Source organism: Theropithecus gelada, chromosome 4 (assembly GCF_003255815.1).
Source record: "Theropithecus gelada isolate Dixy chromosome 4, Tgel_1.0, whole genome shotgun sequence".
In the NCBI taxonomy this organism is placed as follows: Eukaryota; Metazoa; Chordata; class Mammalia; order Primates; family Cercopithecidae; genus Theropithecus; species Theropithecus gelada.
Window position 1 is genome coordinate 140675495 of NC_037671.1, and position 20688 is coordinate 140696182.

Here is a 20688-nt window from a genome sequence, read left to right on the forward strand (position 1 = left end):
CGCTCTTCACTAGATCCTTCAATTGGCCACCTCTGTGAGATCTTCCCTAACTATCCCATTTAAAATAGTGACACCACTCATCTCACACTGCCTATTTCTCCTTCTAATTTTCTCAAAAATTCTTTGCATCTTCTAATGTAGTCTATAACTTTCTTCTTTGTTTTGTTTATTGTCTGCCTCCCCACTAGAATTAAACAACTTGAGAATAGGGATTTTTGTCTGTTTTGCACACTGCTGTATCCCCAGGGCCTAAAATCACGCTCAGATGATCATGATGCAATGGATTAAGTGCTATGAGAGATACTACAGTGTTAAGGTTTAAGTTCAATATTCTCTTATTTATTTTACACACATTTATTGAGCACCTATTTAGGTACTGCTTGTGTAGTAGTGATTCATACCAAATTCACTTTCTTTTTTTATTCTCTTTTTGTTCTTCAGAATAAAAGCTTCCTAAATCATCAATTTAATTCAATATTGTTTTATTGCATAAGGTAAGGGCCAGGCACTGTGCAAATTATTTACATTAATTATTCATCTATTCTATAGAACAACCCTATAAGGGAAGCACTCTTACAATCACTTCCTACACAAGGTAACTGAGATGCTTTAAGCCTTTTCTGAGGTCAAAGTAGCAAGCCACAGTGCTAGACTACAAATCCAGATCTGTCAGTCACCCCGTTTCCTATCTAAAGATTCTTTCATTCATCATCTATCTAAAAATCAAAATACTCTGATATTGTGTCCATAATTCCTTTTTTAGCCTGATTTTAAGGGAAAACTTTATTTTCCAATTATTTGGTATTTTTGTTTGTTTTAGTTTATTAATTCCAGATCCTATTTTCTAGCCATCTCAATAAGTACTGTATAAATTCTTACTCTTTGAAATTGAATTTGTTCATGGCCTATAATGATCAGTGTTTATTTATGAGCCACAGACCCCTCAGAAGAAAGTATAATCCATATTTCTGTGGTATAGAGTTGGTATCTGAAACTATGAGGCCAGGTGTTTTCCTGGCTTCATAGTAGAACAGAGTTTGAGATTATAATGAGCCAGCCACTCCACAGTTCAGACCCTCTAAAATAATTTCTTTTTGATCCTTAGTGGGGGACAGGGGTAAAGAGGAGAGGATGATCCCTCAGATGTCCCATAAAATGCTGTTTCCCTTGGTCCAGTATGCCTGACTACTCACGGTATTGCCAACTTACTTCAGGGAATCCGAGAACTCAGCCCAAATCATTTCCCAAGTGGTGCTGTTTATGGATTCTGTTCACTCGCAGTATCTGTACCATTAATTTGTATTCAAGTAACTTGTGGCTTGAATGTCTTTGTACTTTAGCAGACAATCTTCTCATATTATGTTGCATAGCCCCTACCTTGGAAACTGTGATATTGTGATGTAATAAGAAATACATATTTGGTGTCTGGCCCAGTTCCTGGCAGAGAACTCCTAAAACTCTTATCATTTTCTGAGTGATAGGAGTGCTAGGTGCATCTTTTGTTTTAATATTTGGTCCTCGACCACAACTCCTGACACAAAGTTCCTAATCCTTTGGAATTTCCTGGGTGTAGAATCTTTTGTTCTAATGGGGTGACTCAGGGTGGGCTCCTGGATCAGGGCTGGTCACCAGAAAGAACAAGCCATGAGGAGAGAAGAGCTGGAGACCCAATAATTGATCATACCCAAGTGATAAACCTTCCATAAAAAAAATCCCTGAACATGTGGATGTGTCTGGAGGGTAGTGCATTTGGGAGAGTGTGGAAACCCTCCACTGCTTTGCCCATACCTCACCCTGTGAATCTCTTTCATCACACTGTTCATCTGTATCCTTTACAATGTCCTTTGGAATACATTGGTAAACGTGTTTCCCTGAGTTCTGTGAGTCACTCAAGCAAACTAATTAAACCCCAAGAGTGGGTCATGGGAAGCACCCAATTTATAGCTAGTTGGTCAGAAGCATAGGTCACAACCTGGGGATTGTAGCTGGTATCTGCAGTAGAGGACACTCTTGTGGGACTAAGTCCTTAACCTGTGGGGTCAGTAAGATCCTTTACAAACATATTTGGCAATAAGCAGTAAGAGCCTTAAATCATTCATCCTTTGGCTCAATAATTCAGATTCTTGGACTCTATCCTTAAGAAATCATGTAAAACATGGACATATCTTTATATGGAAGGAAATTTGTTGCTATGCTATTCAAAACATTAGAAAAATAAAAAGTGTAAGAAAGTCTAAATGCTAACTGTTAAGATGAGGGTTAAATAAATTATGATTCATTCACTGACAGAAATATGAAAATTAGAAAAATTAATCTGAGGACTTGGTAGCACCTTAAAATGCATAGAAGTATAAAAGCAGAATATGTACACTGATTACTTTCATGCAGAAAACATGTGCATATGCAAACTAAGCTATTTTACTTTTGTATAATAAATTTCTTATACATATATCGCCTGAAAAATATATTTTAGTAACATTCAAAAATGTCATTATAACACAACTTATTACTTTGTGCCAAAAATACGTCAGTGAATTTCAGAGAGGAGGAAAATCACATCTAGCTCTAATGGTTGAGAAGAGATGTCATGCAGGAAGTTAGGTTTCAACTGGACATTGAACAATTTGGATGGCAGAGAAACGAGTACACATTCAGAACAATAATTTTAATTTATGCTCCAAACTCCATATCACCCCAATTTGGAGTAAGAAGTAAACTCAATGGATCTGTGTATGTCTAAGCCAATCAGAATTAGAGTCCATGGACTCCCACAAAGCCATATGACCTCCAAGTCTGACATCAAAATTACATTAAGATCAGCTAGAAATAGATTCGGTTAGGTTTCTGTCCATTTGTTTCTTAAAAGATGAAAGTGTTATAAAAATACACCATGACTTGGTTATCTTTAACCAACTTACCTGTGAAATATGAAACAATAGATTAGGAATAAAATTTATTTTGAGAAACAATATGATCATTCACATGAAAACTGTCCCAAGCTCTCAGATATTTTTAAATTCCTAAAATATTTTCCCAGACTTACAGACAATGATTTATCATTACTTCATTCTAACAAACCATCACCATAATTCTGAAATTATAACTAAACTCATATCCAAAATATACACAAGAGGAAGCTGTAGAAAAATTTCCAACATAAGGTTCCTTCCTAATAAAATGAATCCCTCACTGTATTCTAAGGCCTACAGTGTCAGGAACTGTATATCATTTCTCAGATTCTTCCACATATGGAGCACACGGAAGACAATAAATTTTTTCTGATAAAATCAACACAGGTAAAAATCATAAAGTAAAAGACTAATAGACAACATTATAGAAATACTGTAAAATTTTGTGTAGCAAAAAAAAATAATAAAAGACAAAAGGCAAGCTAAAACTGAAAAACATTATCTACAACACGTCAGAAAAAAGAGATGCTTTCTTTACAATGTTCTCTTACATGTAAATAAGAAAAGATCAACATCTAAGAGAAAAAGGGGCAAACATGCAGCCTATCTCCAACACCACGATATCCTAAGGAAGGAGTGATCATTAGAGAAAAAGTATAGAAAAAAATCAAGATTCACATGGCAGGTTTAATAAGTTTGCTTAATAATACAGAATTTGAAGAGAAATATTTAATAAACATGAGGTGTATTGATGAATGTGCATAATCCACTCAGCATTGTTATTACGATCCATGTTTAAACACTTTATATTGTTAATTAATGTTGGTTAATATTGGAAGTTCTGTTAATTATAACTAAAATGTCAAGTAGCATTATCGCAAACATATATTCATTTATATTTCATGGCTATGTTTAATTTCTTGAGGGAGGGAGAAACACCTTTGAGATACAGAGAGTAATTTTATGTAATAGCACCGCAGAATTGATTCACATTGTTTTTCCATGTTTACAGCTTTTTTTTAGGTGTGTATATATTGCATTGAATTCATTGAAAAAAAATTCTTCTTTGCAGACATAAATGGAATTCTTGCCTGTGATAAGCAAAAATAAAAATAAAAATTTAAAAAACACGGAAATAAGAGAAAAACAAATGCAATCGAGGGTTGTGGAAATGCCTAGGACTGAAATCTAGAAATCTGTTTATTAATAACATAGCCTTTTGTTGGCATTTTTAGAAATACTAGAGACTATTTTCACCTCTCAGATTGTCCTTTTTGCACTCAGCATCCTTGAGCAAGAAAGACTGTGTTCTCCATGCTGTATGATGGAACACAGGCAGCCACTTATTAATAAGAATCAATTTGAACTGCCAGGCAGAGATGAAACATCAGCAGAAGTTAATTAAAAGGTTACATTTCAATTCAAATATCTAAGTAAGAATAATAGCCATTCCCACAATACCAATAGACTTTGAAACTGGCTATGTTCACCAATATCCTCAGGATAAATGTACATATACATGGACCAAAAAAAGACATTTTCCCTTTAATATAAAAGTAAATTACTTAACGATAATTTGGCCTAAGCCCATAGATCAGTGGTTCAGGATAGAGCAAGGTATTACACCTATGAGAACAGTTCTTCAGCTTTTAAATTCTAATTGAGCCAGTTATTTTTCTCTTTATTTTGTACAAATTTATTGAACAATAAAGTTTAAAATCTAGGGTCTAAACAAATTTTATAAAAATCATTTTCCACTTGGTGTCTACTTTTCTGCCCCATAAAAGTCCTGTGGCAGAAGTGGAAAAAGCCAAGGAAAAAGAAATGAGGAATTAAGTCAGAGAAGTGATGGTGTAAATGAGAGATAATTAGGGCCTTGGAAGTCCCTGCAAGGAGACTCAGAATTCAGCTCTAAGTCAGATAGAAAACTGCTGGAGGATTTTGAACAGAGAAGTAATTTTAATTTTTTGGCATTTTAATGGGGTCACTCTGCCTGCTGGGTTGAGCATAGTCTGTATTTAAGGTAAGGGTTACAGAAACTATCACTCTAAGCCAGATTGAAAGTTCAAAGTGGGTTGGACCAGATGGGGACAGGAGCTGGTGAGAGACGGTTCATTTGTGGACACTGCCGAAGGAAGAGGCAAAGCAATGTGTCTGGAAATGAGGCATGAAAAGAAAATGGAAATCAGAATGATTCCGAGGTATTTGACCAGAGCAAATGGAGGATATTTGCTGTTGACAGAGCTGGGGGAAACTTTGTGGGACTGGGTCATGGAATGAATGTAAGAGCTCAGTTTGAGAGTTATTGGAAATGTCTGGAATTTGAAAACTTCCATTTGCATATGGCAATGTTAAGTAGATCATTGAGTATACATGTCTCAAATTGAATGAGATGATCAAGAAAGTGAGGACAGAGAGAGGGGAGAACCAGAGTTAGAACTCTGGGGCACTCTGACATTTACTAGTAAAACAGAAAGAAATAGCAAAAAATGTCTCAGCCAGTGGTATAGAAGGAAACCTGGAGATCAGCTGTACTGGAGATCAATTAAAGAAAGTTTATTAAAGACAATGAGTTATCAAGTGGTAAACAATGTTGGCAGTGGTTACCAGAGACCGGGAAGAGTAGTGGGGAAGGGTATGAACAGAGGTTTATTGGGTAAAAACATACAGTTAGACAGAAGGAATAAGTTCTAATGTTTAATAGCACAGTATGATGTCTATACTTAACAGTAATTACATATTTCAAAATACCTAGAAGAGAGAATTTGGAATGTTCCCAACACAGAGAATCGATCAGTGAGGTGATGGATATCCCAATTACCCTGATTTGATCATTACATATTGTATGCATCAATCAAAATATCACATGTATACCATAAATATGTATAATTATTATACATCAAGAATAATGTAGATAACTAAAATGAGGACTAAAAACTGACCAACAGGTATTACAATGTGAAATTTCCTTGGTGACTTTTGATAAGAGCAGCTTCCCAGAGTAGTAAGAATAGTCTAACTGCAGTGTGTTCAAGAGAGAATGAGTCAGCAAATTCAGATTGTGGGAAACTCCACAGGCAAAGGAAATAAATTGCAAGGAAACTAACGCAGAGAGAAGATCCATATTAAACGAGATTAAAAGAGACAAATCAACCAATTAGAACAAATGGACTTTATGTGGATGAACAAGCAACAAGAAGATATACCCACAAAAATCTGGATTCAAACAAATCATAAAAAACAAACTATAAAATTGTGAGAAGTTTTATACTGGATACTTGGTAATATTAGGGTATTTTTTTTACTTTTTAGGGGTGATTGTTTTATAATTACGTTTGTTTATTAAGATTATTTCATGTATTTTAGATACACTTACAAAAGGATTTACAGATAGAATTATATGATGTCTAGGATGTGATTCAAAATAACACCATAGTGGATAGAGATTGGGTGGGAAGAAGAAATATTAATATAAGGATGGGATAAGATTGCCATATGTTGAGAATTGTTGAAGTTGAGTAATGGCACCTGGTGGTACTGTTCTCTATCTTTTTCTATGTTTGAACTTTTTTATAATAAAAATTTTTAAATTGTGGTGTGGGGGACCAGAGAGAGAAGAAAAAAAAAAGGACACTGAGTATAGGCAACTTTTTCAGAATTTTGCTGTAGAGATTCTGCAGTAATCAGAGGAGAAGTAGAGTCAAGAGTTGTTTTTAAGAGTTAAGAATACTGATTTTGTTTGCTGCTGCTTGGCCTTCCAAGAAGAATTTAGTTCTGACAAATAATTTAATTCTTTACTAATCAGTACTAATCAGAAGTTAAGTTATAGTGGTGACTTTAAGAGAGGTCAAAAATTGTTCTAAGAAATCAATACACAAATATTCAACTTCAGTTGACCTCACAGAATGCTTAATCATCCACACTATAAAATTTCTAAGTCCTTGGAATCAACCCAAATGTCCATCAGTGACAGATTGGATTAAGAAAATGTGGCACATATACACCATGGAATACTATGCAGCCATAAAAAAGGATGAGTTTGCATCCTTTGTAGGGACATGGATGCAGCTGGAAACCATCATTCTTAGCAAACTATCACAAGAACAGAAAACCAAACACCGCATGTTCTCACTCATAGGTGGGAACTGAACAATGAGATCACTTGGACTCAGGAAGGGGAACATCACACACCGGGGCCTATCATGGGGAAGGGGGAGGGGGGAGGGATTGCACTGGGAGTTATACCTGATGTAAATGACGAGTTGATGGGTGCAGCAGACCAACATGGCACAAGTATACATATGTAACAAACCTGCACGTTATGCACATGTACCCTACAACTTAAAGTATAATAATAATAAATAAATTTAAAAAAATAATAAAAAATAAAAAAAATAAAATTTCTAAGTCTTATTCTTTCCCAATGTAACTACAACCATTACTCACACCTACATATCCATCAAAAACACACATTCAGAAACTCTCTACATAATAACATTGAATGAAAATTCTGTTTCAAAGTTATAATCTGCTAATATAACTCACTAGCAAAGTATTAGCACATGATAGGTAATAAATTTGGATTAAATATAACCAATGCCTAAATCAAAAAATGAAGAAGCAAGGAAAATTGTCATACGCTTTATGTAGCTATTCCTTAAAATCAAACTATCAACTCATTGGCTTATTAGTAGAGTTAATTCTTAAATGTTTTCCTTAATCACTACTGTACTCATTTTTTTTTCAACGTTGCTGGCTAACAAGTACTCAGTTGTTGCAACAACTACCCACAAATAAATACACAGCAGGTGAATGTCTGTTTCTATGGTTTCTATTTACAGTAGAGAGAGATTGTTTAACACTTGCTACTTTCCTTTTATAACAGAAATTTAAGTATTGCCTTCTCCCTATTCTTATCCTTCTTGTCCTCCATCCTGTAATGCTATCTATTTTCTTTCTCTTCATCTGGCTCCCTTTCTTAATCACCATTACCCTAAGTTCCATTAAAAGTGATTTAATTTCAGTTTTCCATTCTAGGAAAAATGTCTGGACAGAAAAGGAACAAACAGTGGGAGAGTTGCCTGCACTTTTTAAAAAAATAAGTTTGAGCAAATATACTTTGTTTCTTAAACTAGATCAGCAACTTAAGAAGAAATGACAGTTTCCTTCTTTGCTTAGACAAAGCCTCTTTCTATGACAAATCCTTGAGTAACAGGGATAGTTCCCCCCACCTCCATCTTTCAGCAGTGTCTGATATCTGTTTGATAAGATAAGCTTCAGGAATGCAGTGAGCCAATTACTTGGGTTGCCCTCAGCAAATACACTTACTTACTGCTGGATCAAACTAAAATATTCATTATTTATACCCCTATTTCTGTACTGTGGTACAAAATTATAGCAAACAAAAGTTGGTAAAATATAATGTCACATGGATAACAAAAAAACATCAGTTTGAAAAATAATTTGGGATCATTTTTCTCATAATATCCTCTGTACCAAATTGAATCACCCAAGTGTGCTCAATGATCTGTCAGTGTACAATGATGTGATAGAAATGGTAAAACAAAATCCTTTTTGAGATATCATCCCAAAACTGTTGAGCAAAGATTCCTAGGAGATAGTCTTCCCTTGCATTTGAGAAAATTAGGTTCTGGGAAGTGACTTTCAAAGTCAAACAAGGTGGTAATATTCTGTTGAAAAGGAAAAAAAAAAATACTTTATTCATTAAACAAGTAAAATAATGTTAAAACATAGATATCAATGTACTTAACTGTAAATGTAAATGTACAGATATATTGAGAAAATTCAATGAGCACTGTCCTATGTCAACATTGGAACTGTGCAGAAACATATAAACCTTCTCTAATCCGAGTTCAATTATGTATTCCTTTAACTCCTCAAAAAGCAATTTCATATTGTACATGTGAGCATGCCAATGGAAAAAACGTTACTTTTAGTATTATTAACATAGTATTTTTTGAATATCAAGTATTTCTTTGAATATCAGCAAAAAAACACATATTTCAGGTTTGTCCTAATGGAGAATGTCAGGCACACCCAAATGTATCAGTGCTTTCTTTGTAGACTTTCTTAATCACTCAGCCAAGCAAAGCCATTAACTTACTCTAATTCCCTACAGAAGTCTTTAGTTTTACCACCTTTAAAATGCCTGTACAGCCAATTTCCCATTAGCAAATGTAAAAGATTTTATATTACTATTAAGTTGCTTTAACAAACTCAATTTTAGGTCCCCAAAGTCTCTTACTTGGTTCCACTGCCTGTACAATAGGTGTCTATATTTTTGTGCATAGCTTTCTTTTTACATTGAGAAAGATAAACAACACCAAAGTGTAATAGATAATTTGGTTGATATAAATTAAGTAGAATGAGGAAAGAAATGGGCTTAATTCACTTTCAATGACAATGATTAGAATTTCATTTTCTACACTACAGACCCAATCGTAAAGGAGCAAAAGCTCCAGGGATTTTGAAAATATAATTAAAATAATATAAGCACAGAATCATGAACTTTCTGGCATGCCCATATTTGTCTGACTTATTTCCATACTGAGCACAATATCCATATCCAATCTTCCCTCAGCTAATGCATACTATTATCTGTCTACTAGTAAATCCTTTCTTATCCTCTATAGTTTCTCACACATTCTCACTTTACTTGTTTTCCTTAAACATTAGCTTATTTCTTTTATTTTCGCCTTTGGGGTCATTTGTTTAATAAACATCTTCTTTTCTGATGTTTATTAAAAATTCACCTGCCTTTTTAAATCACATTTTAAACTAATGTGTCTCCTCTTTTTCTTTGTCTTGATTGTTTTCTCTACACTTCGTATTTCTCCTCTACTGCACCTGGGTCTCATTCAGGTAGAGTAAAGAAAGGCCCAACTGAACGCACTTTCCTGCCTCGCTTTGCAGATTTGGAGGAAAACAGAATGAACGCTACACATGTGTACAAACCCACAAATGAGGGAAAAGCGCAGGGAGCTAGCGTCAAATTCTCCAGCAAAGATGTGCACAGTTAGAATTGAAAAGCAATGGGATAAACAAGGTAAGAGGCAGAAGAGACAGCACCAACCAGCATGAGAGCCAGAGAAGCAACATGGGAACCAAGTAAGGAAGTAGCTAGAGGAGGTTTCTGGCCAACATTCATTAATTACAATTCTATCAAGCAGCCTGTCATGTTTGGTTTACAATTAGTCTTCCAACCAAGCTCAGAAAGACAATTTAAAAATGTATTTTTTAATTAGTATATAGATTAAGATATAATATTCTTTTTTCTTTATAATTTAAGGTTCTAAAATGTAAAACATGTCAAGACTGATCATTATTATTCATGTATTAGAGCAGGTTAAAATAGCAGATGCCTATAAAATGCTACATATATTCTATAGAATAAGAATTTAAAAGAATTCAAAAAAAGAGAGTGTGAAAAGGAAGAAAATAAGCCAGACTTAAAGACAAATATGGTTATTATGAATAAGCATTAGGTGAACTCTGAGCTTCCTAGTGGCTAAGAATCAAGAAACCTGTGATGTGTAACAAATTTTTAGTATCTGCTATGAGGAAGCAAATCAATTTTTCAAGAGAAACGAACCTTAAACTTTTGTCCATACTAATCTTACAACACAGGTTCTTACATTTTTTTAACATGATTCCTTTTAGAATATCATAAAACCTATAATCCCCAGCCTAGAAAATCACAGAAGGCTGACACTGACTTTCAGCGTCTCAGCTCCAGCGCCATGGCGCCCTCCAGGAAGTTCTTTATGGGGGAACTGGAAGATGAACGGACGGAAGAAGAGTGGTGGAGCTCACCGGCATTCTGATCGCGGCCAAGGTGCCGGCCGACACTGAGGCGGTTTACGCTACCCCCACTGCCTATATCGACTTTGCCCCAGAAGCCAGAGCCGAAGATTGCTGTGACTGCGCAGAACTGCTACAAAGTAACTAACGGGGCCTTTACTGCAGAGATCACCCCTGGCATGATCAAAGACTGCGAAGCCAGTCTGGGGTCCTGGGGCACTCAGAGAGTGGCATGTCTTTGGGGAGTCAGATGAGCTGATTGAGCAGAAAGTGACCCATGCTATGGCAGAGGGACTCAGAGTAATCGCTTGCATTGGGGAGAAGCTAGCTGAAAGGGAAGTGGCATCACTGAGAAGTTTGTTTTCGAGCAGAAGAAGGTCATCGCAGATAACGTGAAGGACTGGAGCAAGGTCATCCTGGCCTATGAGCCCACATGGGCCATTGGTACCAGCAAGACTGTACCACCCTAGCAGGCCCAGAAAGTACAGGAGAAGCTCCAAGAATGGCTTAAGTCCAACGTCTCTGATGCGGTGGCTCAGAGCACCCGTATCATTTATGGAGGCTCTGTGATCCGGGCAAGCTGCAAGGAGCTGGGCAGCCAGCCTGAGGTGGATGGCTTCCTCGTGGGTGATGCTTCCCTCAAGCCCGAATTCGTGGACATCATCGATGCCAATGAGCCCCATCCATCTTCCCTATCCTTCCTCCCAAGCCAGGGACTAAGCAGCCCAGAAACCCAGTAACTGCCCCTCTCCTGCGCTTGTTTCTGATGGTGTCATCTGCCCCTTCTTGTGGCCTCATCCAAACTATACCTTCCTTTACCGTTTATATCTTCACCCTGTAATGGTTGGGACCAGGCCACTCCCTTCTACACTTAGTATAACCTTGGAACTAGATGTCACTAAGGTGGCTTCTCCTTGGCTGAGAGGTGGAAGGGGTGGAATTTGCTGCTGGGTCCCCTAGGCCCTAGTGAGGGCAGGAGAGAAACCATCCTCTCCCTTCTTACACAGTGAGGCTAAGATCCTCCCCTCCGAAGCCAAGAGTGCTGCCCTTTCCCACAGTGCCCGCACCTGTGTGTGCTGTGTATGTGAACCACCCACATGTGAGGGAATAAACACCTGGCAGTAAAAAAAAAAAAAAAAAAAAAAAAAAAGGAAAAAGAAAATCACAGAAATTTTGTAGACATTTTCAGAGATTCATGAACTCTTTCAAGCCTATCCTTGGAACCTCTAGGAGTCCATGATCTACATATTAAGGATTCTTGTCATTAGAATGGACATGGGGGAAGTTTTAAAAGTCATAGTGCATAATGACAGTAGAAACTGCAAAATCTGTTTTTATGTCTTTCTTATTTATGTTGAGAGCATAATATTAAGGGATAATTTAGTGAAAATAATTGTGTAAAGAAGGTAAAGTTATGAACTACATATGTGCAATCACAATGTCTATATTTGACCTTATGGCCAGCATACTAGCTACCTTTATTTTTCATGGCATAAGTGACATCTAATAATTTCTTCTAATAATGTCCTATGGAAGTATAGAATCTATAATACTCAAATAAGTAAATCTAATAGCAATCCATTTATAATTCTCTTACTATATTTTATAGTTTACTAACATACATTGCCAAACAATATATTATTTGGTTTTCCTTATTTGTGGGCTTTATAAAAATAGAATCATGTTACATGTAGTTTCTTGAAACTTTTTTCACCCAACATTATGCTTCCAAATTGCATCCATGTTATTATATATCACTCAAGTCATTATTTTAATCTTGTATAATATTTTATTCAATAAATAAGCCATAAATTATTCCTCACCCATTAATAGACATTTGAATTGATTCTAGTATTTTGCTATTAGAAATTTAGGTGTTATCAACATCTTCTGGGAAAAAGGTTTTACTCCGACAATGGAAACAGGGGAAGAACTCATAGGCTCACTACTAGTAATAGTCTAATTCTTGGGCTAGCTGGTTAAATGGATGTTCATTAATTATTATGCTTTAGAACCTACCTGAAAGTTACATATATTATTTTGTATTTATAAAATATATTTTTAAGTTAAAATTAAAGTTAAGTTAAAATTGATAAACTGGAATATTTTATAATACTAAAAATTTTGGATAATGGAGATTCATGCTTTAAAACATGGTAGAAATTTCTTTAAACACCAAAATTTTCAAAAGTGAAAAATTATCTATGGGGATTCTTTGGTCTTCACTAATTATTATGTAACAATGTTTTCTATCATTTTCCCAGGACCTATGAAATCAATAGCATGACTTTCCATTTTCCTAAACTACCACTTCCCTGTTAGACTTTGATAAGAGATAGCACAGAGTTCAAAGTGATTCAGCATCAAAACAAGTACCTGTTTGTTTTGCTATGAACTATTGCATAACACAAATGCAACGTATTGAGTTGCTTTTTTTATTGTTTTTATCTGAAATATAACTGTATTCTCTGGATTATAACAGCCTAAAGCTAAACAGAGGAATACTCTATAACCACTGTATACCAGAAAAGAAAACCAGGGCTTCCTAATTCATTCCCTATCTGTCTTCTAGGAAAGTGCAAAGAGGATCATGTGTTGTTCTTGTGTATAAAAGATTCCTTGAAACATCTTGGATCAAGTCTTGCGTAAGATGGCCAAATAGGAACAGCTCCGGTCTGCAGCTCCCAGCAAGATCAACACATAAGGTGGGTGATTTCTGCATTTCCAGCTGAGGTACCTGGCTCATCTCATTGGGACTGGTTAGACAGTGGGTGCAGCCCACAGATGGCAAACAGAAGCATGAGGCATCACCTCAGCTGAGAAGCACAAAGGGTCAGTGAACCCCCTCCCCTAGCCGAGGGAAGCCGTAAGGGACTGTGCCATGAGGAATAGTGCACTCTAGCCCGGATACTACTCTTTTCCTACAGTCTTCACAACCCACAGACCAGGAGATTCCCTCGGGTACCTATGCCACCAGGGTCCTGGGTTTCAAGCACAAAAGTGGGTGACCGTTTGGGCAGACACTGAGCTAGCTGCAGGAGTGTTTTTCATACCCCAGTGGCACCTGGATCACCAGCAAGACAGAACTGTTCACTCCCCTGGAAAGGGGGCTGAAAGCCAGGGATCCCAGTGGTCTAGCTCAGCAGATTGTACCCCCACAGAGCCCAGCAAGCTAAGATTCACTGACCTGAAATTCTTGCTGCCAGCACGGCAGTCTGAAGTCGACCTGGGACACTAGAGCTTGGGCAGGGAAGGGGCATCCACCATTACTGAGGCTTAAGTAGGCAGTTTTCCCCTCACAGTATAAACAAAGCCACCAAGAAGTTTGAACTGGGCAGAGACCACCACAGCTCTGCAAAGTTGCTATAGCCAGACTACCTCTGTAGCTTCCTCCTCTCTGGGCAGGGCATCTCTGAAAGAAAGGCAGCAGCCCCAGTGAGAGGCTTATAGATAAAACTCCCATCTCCCTGGAAAAGAGCACCTGGGGGAATGGGCGGCTATGGGCGCAGCTTCAGCAGAATTATACATTCCTGCCTGCCAGCAAAGGGAAGCCCATTAGACTAACAGCAGATCTCTCTGCAAAAACCCCACAAGCCAGAAGAGAGTGGGGGCCAATATTCAACATTCCTAAAGAAAATAATTTTCAACTCAAAATTTTAAATCCAGCCAAACTAAGCTTCATAAGCAAAGGAGAAATAAAATCCTCTACAGACAAGCAAATGCTGAGAGATTTTGTCACCACCCGGCCTGCCTTACAAGAACTCCTGAAGGAAGCACTAAATATGGAAAGGAAAAACTGCTTTCAGACACTGCAAAAACATAACAAATTGTAAAGACCATCGACACTGTGAAGAAACTACATCAACTAACGGGCAAAATAACCAGCTAGCATCATAATGATAGGATCAAATTCACACAATATTAACCTTAAATGTAAATGGGCTAAATGCTGCAACTAAAAGACATAGACAGGCAAATTGGATAAAGATTAAAGACTCATTGATATGCTGTATTCAGGAGACCCATCTCATGTGCAAAGACACACACAGGCTCAAAATAAAGGGATGGAGGAATATTTACCAAGCAAATGGTAAGCAGCAAAAAAAAAAAAAAAAAAAAAAAGGAGGGTTGCAGTCCTAGTCTCTGATAAAACAGACTTTAAACCAATAAAAATAAAAAAAGACAAAGAAGAGCATTACATAATGGTAAAGGGATCAATGCAACAAGAAGAGCTAACAATCCTAAATATATATGCACCCAATATAAGTGCACCCAGATTCATAAAGCAAGTTCTTAGAGGCCTACAAAGAGACATAGACTCTCACACAATAATAGTGGGAGACTTTAACATCCACTGTTAATATCAGACAGACAAAAATGAGACAGAAAATTAACAAGGATATTCAGGACTTGAACTCATCTCTTGACCAAGCGGACCTAATAAACATCTACATAACTCTCCACCCAAAATCAACAGAATATACATTCTTCTCAGCACCACATTGCACTTATTCTAAAAGTGATCACATAATTGGAAGTAAAGCACTCCTTAACAAATGCAAAAGAACAGAAATCATAACAAACAGTCTCTCAGACCACAGTGCAATCAAATTAGAACTCAGGATTAAGAAACGTACTCAAAACCACACAACTACATGGAAACTGAACAACCTGCTCCTGAATGACTACTGGGCAAATAATGAAATTAAGGCAGAAATAAATAAGTTCTTTGAAATCAATGAGAACAAAGACACAACATACCAGAATCTCTGGGACACAGCTAAAGCAGTGTTTAGAGGGAAATTTATAGCACTGACTGCCCACAGGAGAAAGCAGGAAAGATCTAAAATAGACACCCTAACATCACAATTAAAAGTACTAGAGAAGCAAGAGCAAACAAATTCAAAAGCTAGCAGAAGACAAGAAATAACTGAGATCAGAGCAGAACTGAAGGAGATAGAGACATGAAAAACCCTTCAAAAAAAATCAATGAATCCAGGAACTGGTTTATTGAAAAGATTAACAAAATAAATAGACCACTAGACAGACTAATAAAGAAGAAAAGAGAGAAGAATCAAATAGACACAAAAAATGAAAAAGGGAATATCACCACTGATCCCACAGAAATACAAAATGCCATCAGAGAACACTATAAACACCTCTACATAAATAAACTAGAAAATCTAGAAGAAATGGATAAATTCCTGGAAACATACACCCTCCCAAGTCTAAATCAGAAAGAAGTTGAATCCCTGAACAGGCCAACAACAAGTTCCAAAATTGAGGCAGTAATTAATAGCCTTCCAACCAAAAAAAAAACCCCAGGACCAGACGGATTCACAGCTGAATCCTACCAGAGGTACAAAGAGAAGCTGGTACCATTCCTTCTGAAACTATTCCAAACAATAGAAAAAGAGGCACTCCTCCCTAACTCATTTTATGAGGCCAGCATCATCCTGAGACCAAAACCTAGCAGAGACACAATTAAAAAAAGAAAATTTCAGGCCAATATCCCTGATTAACATTGATGTGAAAATCCTCAATAAAATACTGGCAAACTGAATCCAGTAACATATAAAAAGCTTATCCACCACAATCAAGTTGGTTTCATCCCTGGGATGCAAGTCTGGCTCAACATATGCAAATCAATAAACATAATCCATCACATAAACAGAACCAATGATAAAAACCACATGATTATCTCAATATATGCAGAAAAGGCCTTCAATAAAATTCAACACCCCTTCATGCTAAAACATCTCAATAAACTAGGTATTGATGGAATGTATCTCAAAATAATAAGAGTAAATTATGACAAACCCACAGTCAATCTCATACTGAATGGGCAAAAGCTGGAAGCATACCCTTTGAAAACTGGCACAAGACAAGGATGGCCTCTCCCACCAATCCTGTTCAACATGGTATTGAAAGTTCTGGCCAAAGCAGTCAGGCAAGAAAAAGAAATAAAGAGTATTCAAACAGGAAGAGAGGAAGTCAAATTGTCCCTGTTTGCAGATGACATGATTGTGTATTTAGAAAACCCCGTTGTCTCAGCCCAAAATTTCCGTAAGCTGATAAGCAACTTCAGCAAAGTCTCAATACAAAATCAATGTGCAAAATTCACAAGCATTCCTACACACCAATAACAGACAAACAGAGAGCCAAATCATGAGTGAACTCCCATTCACAATTGCTACCAAGAGAGTAAAATACCTAGGAATACAACTTACAAGAGATGTGAAGGACTTCTTCAAGAAAACTACAAACCACTACTCAAGGAAATAAGAGAGGACACAAACAACTGGAAAAACATTCCATGCTCATGGATAGAAAGAATAAATACCATGAAAATGGCCATACTGTCCAAAGTAATTTAAAGATTCAATGCTATCCCCATCAAGCTACCATTTACTTTCTTCTCAGAATTAGAGAAAACTTTAAATTTCATATGGAACCAAAACAGAGCCTGTATAGCCAAGACAATCCTAAGCAAAAAGGACAAAGCTGGAGGCATCATGCCACCTGACTTCAAACTATACTACAAGGCAACTGTAACCAAAACAGCATGGTACTGCTACCAAAACAGATATATAGACCAATGGGACAGAACAGAGGCCTCAGAAATAATGCCACACATCTACAACCGTCTGATCTTTGACAAACCTGACAAAAACAAGCAATGGGGAAAGGATTCCCTATCAAATAAATGGTGCTGGGAAAACTGGCTAGCCATATGCAGAAAACTGAAACTGAACCCCTTCCTTACACCTTATACAAAAGTTAACTTGAGATGCATTAAAGACTTAAACATAAGACCCAAAACCATGAAAACCCTAGAAGAAAACTTAGGCAATACCATTGAGGACATAGGCATGGGCGAAGACTTCACAACTTAAACACCAAAAGCAATGACAACAAAAGTTAAAATAGACAAATAGGATCTAATTAAACTAAAGAGCTTCTGCACAGCAAAAGAAACTATCATCAGAGTAAACAACCTACAGAATGGGAGAAAATGTTTGCAATCTATCCATCTGACAAAGGGCTACTATCCAGAATCTAAAAGGAACTTAAACAAATTTACAAGGAAAAAAACAAACAACCCCATCAAAAAGTGAGTGGAGGATATGAACAGACACTTCTCAAAAGAAGACATTTATGTGACCAACAAACATATGAAAAAGAGTTCATCATCACTGGTCATTAGAGAAATGCAAATCAAAACCACAATGAGATACCATCTCATGACAGTTAGAATGGCGATCATTAAAAAGTCAGGAAATAACAGATGCTGGAGAGGATATGGAGAACTAGGAATGCTTTACACTGTTGGTGGGAGTGCAAATTAGTTCAACCATTGTGTAAGACAATGTGGTGATTCCTCAAGGATCTAGATCCAGAAATACCATTTGACTCAGCAATCCCATTTACTGGGTATATCCCCAAAGGATTATAAATCATTCTACTATAAAGACACATGCACACAAAATGTTTATTGCAGCACTGTTCACAATAGCAAAGACTTGGAACCAACCCAAATGCCCATTGGTGATAGACTGAATAAAGAAAATGTAGCATGTATACACCATGGATACACCTTTTTTATGCAGCCATAAAAAAGGATGACTTCATGTCCTTTACAGGGACATGGATGAAGCTGGAAACCATCATTTTCGCAAACTAACACAGGAACAGAAAACTAAACATTGCATGTTCTCACTCATAAGTGGGAACTGAACAATGAGAACACATGGACACAGGGAAGGGAACATCACACACCAGTGCCTGTAGGGGGGTGGGGGTCTAGGGGAAGGATAGCATTAGGAGAAATACCTAATGTAGGTGATGGGTTGTTGGGTGCAGCAAACAACCATGGCACGTGTATACCTATGAAACAAACCTGCACGTTCTGTACATGTATCCCAGAACTTAACGTATAATAATTAAAAAAAAAAAAAGATTCCTTGAATAGATATATCTGAGTGCATTTTTTTTATTTTATTAAATCATACTACTAGTATACCAGAGGGAGGGAAAGATATTAAAAATGTAGATACAAGGTTTATAATTAAATATTCAAGTACCCCGACTGAGTATTTCCAAGTTGTGGCCCTGATGCCCCCATAATCTACTGTCCTATATCTGTATTGTGAAATTTCCTTAACAAACTTCTTCATGAATTTTATATATATACACATTTGCTACCTCTACTTTAAGACCTAGGACTGAACTCATTCTTCCCACAACATGACCTCAAAATGTGAGAGGTCACCCATGAGAAAAACTGATGGATTTTTCTAATACATTTGGGAAGGCCAAATCCATGGAGCTAAAGATGAACCTTCAAAGGAGCCTCACTCTACTCCAACCTCCAAATATCCAACCCACCAGGGGATACTGAATACCTACCAAATCTGATGCCCTAGAAAGGGTCAAGCCTTTGATAAATCACAACCAGACATGTGTAGTTTTTTTAGGAACCTGCAGACTCTACACAGAGATGGAGGCAGCTGTTTTCCACTGCCTCCTTTTTTTTTTTTTCTTTTTTTTATTGATATGGAGTCTCGCTCTGTTGCCCAGGCTGGAGTGCAGTGACTCAATCTCCATCTTCCAGATTCAAGTGATTATCCTGCCTCAGTCTCCAAGTAGCTGGGATTACAAGCATGTGGACCATGCGTGGCTAATTTTGTAGTGAATTTTTAGCAGAGGTGGGGTTTCACCATGTTGGCCAGGTTGGTCTCGAACTCCTGACCTCCAGTGATTCACCCACTTCAGCCTCCCAAAGTGCTGGGATCCACTGACTCTTTTGCTTTTGTTTTCTCTCAGCTTTGATTATCAGGATAGACCTAAGTTCCACATGTGAAGCCCTCCCATACAATTATTTTCCCATGGTTCACCCCAGCCTAAACGTGCCACTGAAGAGTTCCAGACAGAGCAGGCAGTTGCCCTTTATAACTTTCTTTTCTACAGGCTATCACCCATCATTACTTTATGAAACTGCTTTCAGTGTTATCAAATAATTATCCAGCAAACCTAATGGTCTTTCCCTCCTCCTCAGTACCTTGACCTTTCTTTAGCATTTAACTCAAAAACTCTTTACTGACATTCTATCTCCTTGCTTTGAAAAAGATGCTTTGATTTGTTTCCACTTTGATGAATTTTTCATCATTGTTTTCTTCAGTGGCCCTTTTTCTTCCCTGTATTAGTTAGGCTTTGCTCCATCACAACTATTTAATCAGCTCATGAGTCTAAAGGTTACCACTTCGGGATAGTATCTACTGATCTTATCTGGGCTTGCTCAGTCAGCTGGTGAGTCAGCTGGGCCAGTAGGACATCTCTTCACATAGTCTCAAATCCTCCTGGAGGTTAGCTCCGGATTTTTATGGCAGTTGTAGGACTCCAAGAGAACTAAGAAAGAAAACTCCAATGTGCAAGTGCTTTTTAAGTCTCCAATTCTGTCACATTTGCAACTGTCCCATTGGCCAAAGCAAGTGATTTGGCAAAGCCAAGAATGAATGTGGGAGGAGACTACCCCAAGAATGCAGATGCAAGGAAGCACAAAAAGATGGGATAATTACTACAACTTACACACCACTTATTCACCTAAACTATAGCTATTTAAATCTAAAGATTTGATCTTTGCCTCATTGTTCCTGTTAGACTCTCACTGTTTGGTTCTTAGAATCCTTGTGAAGTCTAAAATATTCTGCAGTTCTTATATTACTGTGACATCTACAACACCTTGGTGTGAATGACTTCAAAATCAATTTTTACAGAATAGAGTTGGCTCTTTGCCTTGCCTTTTGTGTTTCTAAATTTCCTTTGGACATTTTCACTGAGATGTTCTACTAGGGCTTCAAATTCTACATGAACTAAAATTGAATGTATTATCTTCCTCTCTGTTTCAGTCATTCCCTCCTTGTCTGCTTCAATAAAAATTACCATATGAAACATGTCT

At 37.1% G+C, this 20688-nt stretch overlaps 1 protein-coding gene and 1 pseudogene across 1 annotated transcript in view; one reads left to right on the top strand and one right to left on the bottom strand.

The window, feature by feature from the left end:
* The window catches only part of FRK (fyn related Src family tyrosine kinase), a 114937-nt gene that overhangs the window by 82162 nt on the left and 12087 nt on the right, over positions 1 to 20688 (bottom strand). The gene's annotated exons all lie outside the window — the stretch shown is intronic.
* Positions 10637 to 11470, top strand: LOC112622149 (annotated as a pseudogene).